This window comes from Gracilinanus agilis, chromosome 2, assembly GCF_016433145.1.
Source record: "Gracilinanus agilis isolate LMUSP501 chromosome 2, AgileGrace, whole genome shotgun sequence".
NCBI lineage: Eukaryota > Metazoa > Chordata > Mammalia > Didelphimorphia > Didelphidae > Gracilinanus > Gracilinanus agilis.
The window spans coordinates 596234147-596242778 of NC_058131.1; positions in this window are offsets into that span (position 1 = coordinate 596234147).

The window sequence follows — 8632 nt, forward strand, 5'->3', positions numbered from 1 at the left end:
GAAAAATGAAAACTCGTGTGTCTGTACAGATGGCAGATAGAGTTCTCACCTAGCAAGGGAATGCATCCTATGTCAGCTTTAATTTTCTGAGCAGGAAGACATTTGTTTGTCTCTGATTATTCAGATCTGGATGACATCTTCTGGAACTATTCCTGAGAACCTTCCATGTGAGGCACCTCATGTTTTCTATCCTAATAAGTATCACAACTGGCCTGGAGGACAACCCTTTTCTCCAAGAAAATGTAATAAATGTCTTGTCAGCATTCAGAATCAGCAGCCACTCCCTAGTCTCTGAGCCTGAGTTTTCTGTTGAAGTATACTAGCAGCAGAGATGACACCCCTGTACTTGGTCCTCAGGTCCAAGCACCCATCTCCCAGCCCCACGCCATGAATATCCACTGCCTGGAAGAGGGCTCTGGCCTCAGGGACTCAGGGCACAGTGGCATCTCTGAGTCCATGTATGGCTATTTCATTGATAAATAGAAGAGACTGACAAAAAGAAAAAATATAGATATGGTTTCTGAATTTGGTGTTTCCCAGGATTCTTCAGGAGACCTCAGCTGATTTTGAATTGTCGAGAACAAAAAAGAAGGAAAAAAAGCTAGAGGACAACAAAATAACTGTTGTGCCTGTACTGCTTTGAAGCAAGTAATCATACCTGCTGCTTTTTTTCCCCCCACTGTTTTGATTTGCATTTGCTTGAAGCTTTCCACCAGCTATTCTGAGGACAGCTCATTGGCTATATTTTCTTCTTTATTTTTTCCCCTCCAAATCAATAGCAAAAGTAGCCTTTGAGGCTGTGGTCCCCCAGAATAGGAGGACTACAAAATATTCTGTTCAAGTGAGGCCCTTGACACCCATTTCCCTTCAGGAGCATTGAAAGTACTTTTTTCCCTCCTTTTCCTTTTTAAACAAAACTATTATTTGGTGCTTGTTGATGAATTGCAAGCTGGCCTTGCAGATTGGAGATATTTATCTTTCTGTTTTTTTGAAAGAGGTCTGGTTTAAATTTTTTTAGTTTAGTTTTATTTATTTTATTTTTTTTAAGGATATACATAATATCCCAATGGTTAAAACTCTGTCTCACTGTTGCAAAAAAGTGAGGCAGTACTCACCACTTCTCACTCCTCAGTGTGCTACTTAAATGAGTAAATCTTTCACCTGGAGCTAGCTGCCTTTAAGGCCAAGTAAGTCTATAGGTGAAAATGAAGAGGGAGACTCATATTCCTTCTCTTCTCCCCCTTCTCCCATTTCTAGATGAAAAGAAAAGGGACTCTCTTTGTTTCTTGGGTTAAGAATTCAAGAAATGTGCTATCTTTTAGCTCTTTGACTTCTGTGCTTTCCTACCCTTCTGACCCACAGATAGCAAATCTATTGCAACTGTGATCTCTTCAATGAGAATTCACCAAAAAAAGTCATAAAGCAAAGTACTTCATTCCCCATGTTCCCATTAGGTAACCGAATATTTGTGAAGAGGAGATTATGAGCCCCAACAAAGTCCACTATCACAAAACATGGCTCTGTTTTGTTTTGTTTTTTTCCTGCTCACTGCAGTTTACCTAGCAGCATCCCTATGGGAGATCTTCATCTTCCGTAAATAGGATAGCATGCTTTTAGAAGGACAGAAAAGTAGAAAGAACTCAGTTCTTAGCTGGGCAGTTTTTCAGCCCCAATGTAAATACAACTACAGTATGTGCAATAACTAAAATGAAATGGACATTTCTATAGCTCCTTTGTTTTAAGGTGTGTATCAAGGTGTCTCTCTGTCTCTGTCTCTCTCTCTCTCTCTCTCTCTCTCTCTCTCTCTCACACACACACACACACACACACACACACACACACACACACACACACACTCTAGCCAAGTCTGGGTTTAAAATGAAAAAAAGTGTTAGTGCTGATGAGAATTTCTCTTCTGAAATGGACTGTTCTCAACAAAAGCATTTAAATAATTATATGTTGCTGCACAGTTGGATTTAGTTTGGTTTGAAAGTACCTACCTAGTTGTAATATTTGTTCATTTCTTGTAATTAGAAAATGGGGACTTTTTTTTTTTAACTTAAAATTACTGATTTGATAGGTTTAGGACCAGGACATAAATAAGTAGTCTCCCTGCACTTTATCCAGAACTACCCAACTTCACGTATGATTCAAAATCCTGTGTCAAGGGAAATCCACTTATGCAGAGTGTCTGCTTCTGTGCCTTGGTCATCTCTTAGCCCCTTTGAAATAAATCGATGGTTTCACTCTGAGCTTAGGGAATTAACTTGCTGCTTATGCTCTTCTTTTTGCTTGGTGTGAAATTCACCTTGAGATCTGATCCTGGTTACTGAGAGACGGAGGGAAGTTGGACTGACCCTGTCTGCTTCTGTGCTGTCACCCAGGGTCAGTGTTCTTGGTGACTTGGTTTTTGAATTCTACAGTGTTCCTTGCCTCTGGGAAAAGAGGATCTGCTTCCCTTTCCAGGAGAGTGCAGAGATACTGAAAGGGGTTGGTTGTCAGAGTACTGGTGGTAGTGACCTTATAGACAACATTGCCTAGTTTTCCAAAATCAAATAGGTTTCATGGAATCAGTTTTCCCCTCATATAAATAGTAAATTATCATCTCGGTCATTTTTATCACAGTTTAATGCCATATGCACTTTAAAATCTCTTGTCAGTAACTTGATTATGAGACAATCAACTTTATAATCATCCTTTTCTATGAAATTAAGGTTAGAAACTGCCAAAGCCAGAAATGCTGCAGACAATTCAACTTTTGCCAACACTTTTGCCCCTCTCTTCCCCCCTTTGATGAGCTTGTGGGGGCAGAATCAGTCTCAGAAAACCATTCACTGTTTGAATCCAAAGGTAGGAAAAAGCAAATTCTATGCCTTTTGTCTTTCATGTCTTGGGGTAATACCACTGACAAGTTATCCCTTTGATAACTGTCCTCCCTCCCTTCCCCAATCCACGATCCTTTTCAGGGGTTCAGTATAGTATTAAATAGAGGTATAAAGGCCTAGTATTTTTGTCTTTTATTAAAATTAAATCAGTGCCCCATCAAACGAGTTAAAACTGATGCTCTGGGAGCACATTCTTTGGTCCAGGGTAGTATGTTACCTATAGAAATACTTTGTATTTATTCTATCTTCTTTTGGATTTTGGCCCCTCTAATTCTTGTCTTCCAAGGATTCTTAATGTGTGTTAGAGCAGAAATACTGTCAAACAAGTGAGGAAAGAGAGAGGCAGTTAAATTGAGAAGAGGGCACTTCAGCCCCATTAAAAAGCTATCCTTAATCCCCCAAACATTTTGCATTTCCAAGGAGATGAAGGTGGTAATTCAAGACTTAGCTGTGATACTACAGAGCACATTGTGGAAAGAAGGCAGGGAGGGAACCAAGTGGTAGGGAGGAAGGAAAGACTCTAGAATTGTTTTTATTCTCTATTAAGCTTCAGGAAACCTTTCTGTATTCCTATGTAGCAAGAAAGCCACCTACCAAAAAAGTATTTTCACCAAGGCAAAATTCCATACAGTGTGCCAGTGTGAAACAGTTTACAGTCTGTAGGGTCTGACCTCCTAAATCTTAAGAGGCCTTAATATATGGAAACATAGCAATAATTATTCATATTAGACTGTTCTACCATAAAGGAAGGCAATGGGTGACAGTAACTGAGGGAGGCATGAAGTTTCTTTAATTAGCAGGGCCATCTTGAAAGCTGTGGTAGAATTTGATAAATATACCATTTCTTGATGAGTTATTTCAAAGGCTGCACATTTGCTCTGATTCATGTTCACATGTGAAAAGGATAAGATGTTTGTTTCAGGGTTTTTGTTTTTGTTTTTTGATGTAGCATAACATTCCTAGTTAACCAGAGCTCTGGAATCTGCCACCTGCTGGTCAGGTTTATAAAATAAAAATAATTTAATATGCCGCCTTTAAATTAGAAAAAAATAAAAAGAAAGAAAAGCAGTGCTGATCTTATTTCACTTGCTAAAAGAACAGGCCATGATTCCTTCTTTCTCCATCAATGTAGCTAAGGTTTAAGGACAGGCAAACTGAACTGACTGAGAATCTCCCTAGCTGTGGAGAAATCAGAAGCTTTCTATAGAAAGTGAATGCTGAAAACCATCTCCTAAAATGCATTTTCCAGTAAATTCCATTTATGGCTGTCTAAAGAGGCTCACGCCTACACCAATTTATACCCAAAAAATGCATTAAAATTCTTCCATTCTTAGCTCTTGGACCGAATTTTAATCTTATCTTTGTAAAAGGTACAAGTGCCTCCCACCAAGATACTCTGTGGTAATAGGTAGATGCACTACTTACCATGATGCCTTTTTAAAAATCACATGATGGTGGTTATAAAGCACTGAGAAAAGGGATATGTCCAGTTCAGTTTGTCTGTGGTTAAAGCTTAGCCTTGTGGTTTCCTATGTTTTCCTTTACTGCTATGGAGTGCACTAGCATATGCCACCGAATGTTCAAGAGAGTAGCTGTAATAATACACCTCATACCTCTGCTTTCAGTTTATTTTTTGTAATGCTTATATAAGCATTTACCTTGCTAGATTCTATTAAAAAAAAAGATGGGTTAAAACCCACCTGCTGTATGTTAATTTGTAATTATGTAAAAAAAGCAGTCAAAACTGTAAAGTTTTTTTTTTCATTGTGTCTTGGCATTTTGGCCACAGCACACTGGCTTTGTAACAAACTTTTATTTATCTTTCTTTCTAGTTATCAGCTTTAAACTCTTGTAAAGTGCCCCATCCCCACCTCAAAAATAAATAAAAAATTTCTTTCGATTTTGTGGCTGGTGATTTGTTTTTGCTTATTTGGGGGGAGGGTAGTAGTTGTGGGAAGGGAGAGGAGGAGGTCTATTGTAGATCAAAAGCCTATGATTTTCTAAGGTATGGCAAATTCCCACAAAATCTTGGGATAGGGTTTCTTAACCACTTTTGTGTCATGGGACCCCACTTCCAGTATAGTGAAACCTATGGACCCCTTCTTGGAATGATGTTTTTAATTGCCTAAAATAAAATATTTAGGATTACAAAGGAAATAATTTCCATTATCAATTTTTTTGAATTTCATAAATGCTAGGTTAAGAATTTCTTGTGCTAGGAGATAGATATGAGAGGAGAAGTCAAGATTCAATCTGATTGTTGTAGGCCACCAGAAAGCAGATGGGAGGCGGGACCAGCTGACCCTCAGGAAACTCCACACTTCCACATAGTGGTAAAAGACACAAGGCAGCAGAGCCCAGATGAAGCCAGTTGGCAGGAGCAGGGAGGCAGCAAAGTAGGGACCTGGCCACCCCATAAAACAAAGGAAAGGCTACAAAGGGTGCTAAATAGTTGGGCAGTGTAGCTGCAAACTTCCCCACGCCAAGCCAGCAGGGCCATCTTAACAGACAAACCCTGAGAAACAGAAGTGGCCAGTCATACCCCAAGTATCAGAGAAGAGCACTCTGCAAGCTTAGAGCAATGTGCCTTCTACCCCAGGAATAGAGAATACGTCAACAGATAAGGTAATTGGGGGGGAGATTATAAAAATGAGTAAAAGACAAAAAAACACTAACTTTAGAAAGTTACTTTAATGACAGGGAAGACCAAAATATGAACTCAAAAGAAGACAACAATGCCAAATAAGAAAAATATGAAGCTTCAAAGGAAAGTGTAAAAGGATGTCAGGCCCCAAAAGAACCCCTGGAAGACCTTGAAAAGAAGTTAAAAAAAAAATAGAAGAATTGATGAAAAAACTCAACAGATGGGGGGAAAATTCACTGAGGAAATCAACTCTAAAAGCAAGAATAGGCCAAAAGGAATGGGAGGCATAAAAATATATTGAAGAAAAAACTTTCTAAGGAATAGAATGGACCAAATGGAAATGTAGGTCAAAAAAAAAAAAAACTCTTTAAAGAGTAGGATTGGCCAAAGGGAAAAGGAAATATAAAAATACAAGGAAGAAAATTATTTCCTAAAAATTAGAGTCAGACAAATAGAAGTTAATGAAATCTTAAGACATCAGGAAACAGACAAAATGAAAAAATGGGAGAAAAACTTAAATATCTCACTGGAAAAAAAGACTGACCTAGAAAATAGATCCAAGAGAAGAGAATCTAAAAATCATAAGAATACCTGAAAACCACAATTTTAAAAAGCACCTCAATATAAGAAATCAGGAAAAACTGCCCTGCTATCTTCATACAATAGGGAAAAAAAAACTATAGAATCCACCTCCTGAAAGTGACCCCCTTAAAAAAAAAAGATATCCTGGGACTACTATTCCAGAACTTCCAAGACAAAGTACTACAACAGCCAGAAGAAAACAATTCAAATATTGTGGAGCCATAGTTAGGATCACATAGGACCTTGCATCTTCTACTTTAAAGGACCTGATGGCCTGGGAAAGGACCTAGGGCTGCAACCTAGAATTATGTACCTTGCAAAAGTGAACATAATCCTTTAGGAAGAAAAATTGATATTCAATGAAATAGAGGAATTTCAGACTTTGCTGACCAAAAAAAATCAAGAGTTGAAAAGAAAATTTGATGAGCAAATTCAACACTCAAGTATAAAAAGATAAAGTGAAAACATAAGGGTTTTGGTAAGGTTGAATTCTATACATTTATACCTGGGAAGGTGATAATTTAAATAATGAGATATCTATGATACTTGAGAAAGGTAAAGAACTTAAAAGTATGTAGGATACAGAAAGTACCTAAGATACTTCAGAATTACCTCACTATCAGAACAATGGAAAGGAATATACATAGAAAGAAGGGAGGGATCTAAATAATAATGGCTGATATCCACCACCACCACCCCACTCCCAATAGGAAAGAAGAACACATGGCGAGAAAAGAAAAGGAAAGAAAGAATTAAAAGGCATATAAGAGGCAAATACAGTGGAGGAGAAATGGGGAGGGAGAATGGCTAAGTTTTTGAACCTTACTCTTACTAGAACTAGCTCAAAGTGGGAATAACTCCCACACTCAGCTAGCTATAGAGAAGCAGAAGGATAGGGAGAATAAGGGAGAAGGGATGCCAAAAAGGAGGGTGAACTGTAGATATAGTTTTAAAACATCTGTGAATAGGGAAAGGCTAAAAGGAGACAGAGAAAAGAATAAATGGGGAAAACAAGATGGAGGGAAACAGTAATAACTGAATGTGAATGGGATGTACTCACCCATAAAATGGAAAAGGATAGCAGAGTAGATTAAAAACTAGAATCTCACAATAAGCCATCTACAAGAAACACATTTAAAAGAGGGAAGACACAGAGTGAAAAATAAAAGAATGGAGTAGAGGCATAGTAGAATCAATAGCAATCATGATCTCTGACAAAGCAAAAGCAAAAATTGATTTAATCAAAAGAGAAAGGAAGGAAATTACATCATGATAAAAGACACCATAGACAATGAAACGATGTCAATATTAAACATATATGTACCAAATGGTGTATTAAAGAACAAATCATAGAAACAATCAATTTAAAGAAGATGAAAATGAGGAAAAATTTTATTGGGTGCAATAAAAGCAGTACTTGGGTGGAAATTCATATCTCTTAATGCTTCAATAAATCAGAAAAAGAATAGATCAGTGAATTGGACATACAATTAAAAAAATAGAAAAAAATTAAAATTCCCTAACTAAACACCAAATTAGAAATCCTGGAAATCAAGAGAGAACTTGATAAAATTGAAAGTCAGAAGACCATCCAAGTGATAAATAAGACAAGTTGGTTTTATGAAAAACAATGATAAATTAGATAAACCATTCATTAACTTGATTTTGAAAAGGAACAAAGAAAACCAAATGTCCAGTATTAAAAATGAAAAAGGTGAAATCACAACCATTGACGAAGAAATTTAATCATTTATTTATTAGAAGTTATTTTGCCCAACTGTATGCCATTAAATCTAACAATCTAAACGAAATAGGTGAATACATACAATAATATAAACTATCTAGATTAACAAAAAGGGAAATAGAATTCTTAAACAACCATATCACACAAAAAAAATTGAACAAACCATCAACGAACTCCCTAAGAAAGAGGCCCCATCGCCAGATGGATTCACAAATGAATTCTACCAAACATTCAAAAAACAACCAACTCCAATTCTATGTAACTATTTAGAAAAATAGGGGAAAAGGAAATCCTTCTAACTCTTTTATGATACAAACATGTTATTGAGATATAAACTAGAAAGATAAAATGGAGAAAGAAAACTATATATAACTATATAAAGAAAACTATATATAATCTTCCTAATGAATATCAATGCAAAAATTTTAAATAAAAAACTAGAAAGGAGATTATAACATTGTACCACAAAAATCATGTGCCACAATCAGGTATATATATTTTTTTACCAGAAATGCAGGTTTAATATTGGGAAGCCATCAGCATAATTGAATATCTCATTAGCAAAACCAACAGAAATAACACAATTTTTTCAAAAGATGCAGAAAAAGCATTTTATAAAATATAATACCCATTTTTTCATAAAAAAAATTAGAAAACATTGGAATAAATGAAACCTTCATCAGAGTGATAAATGGCATCTATTTAAAACTATCAGCAAATATTATCTGTATGGGGATAAATTGAAACCCTTCCAAATAAGATAAAGGTCTAAAGCAA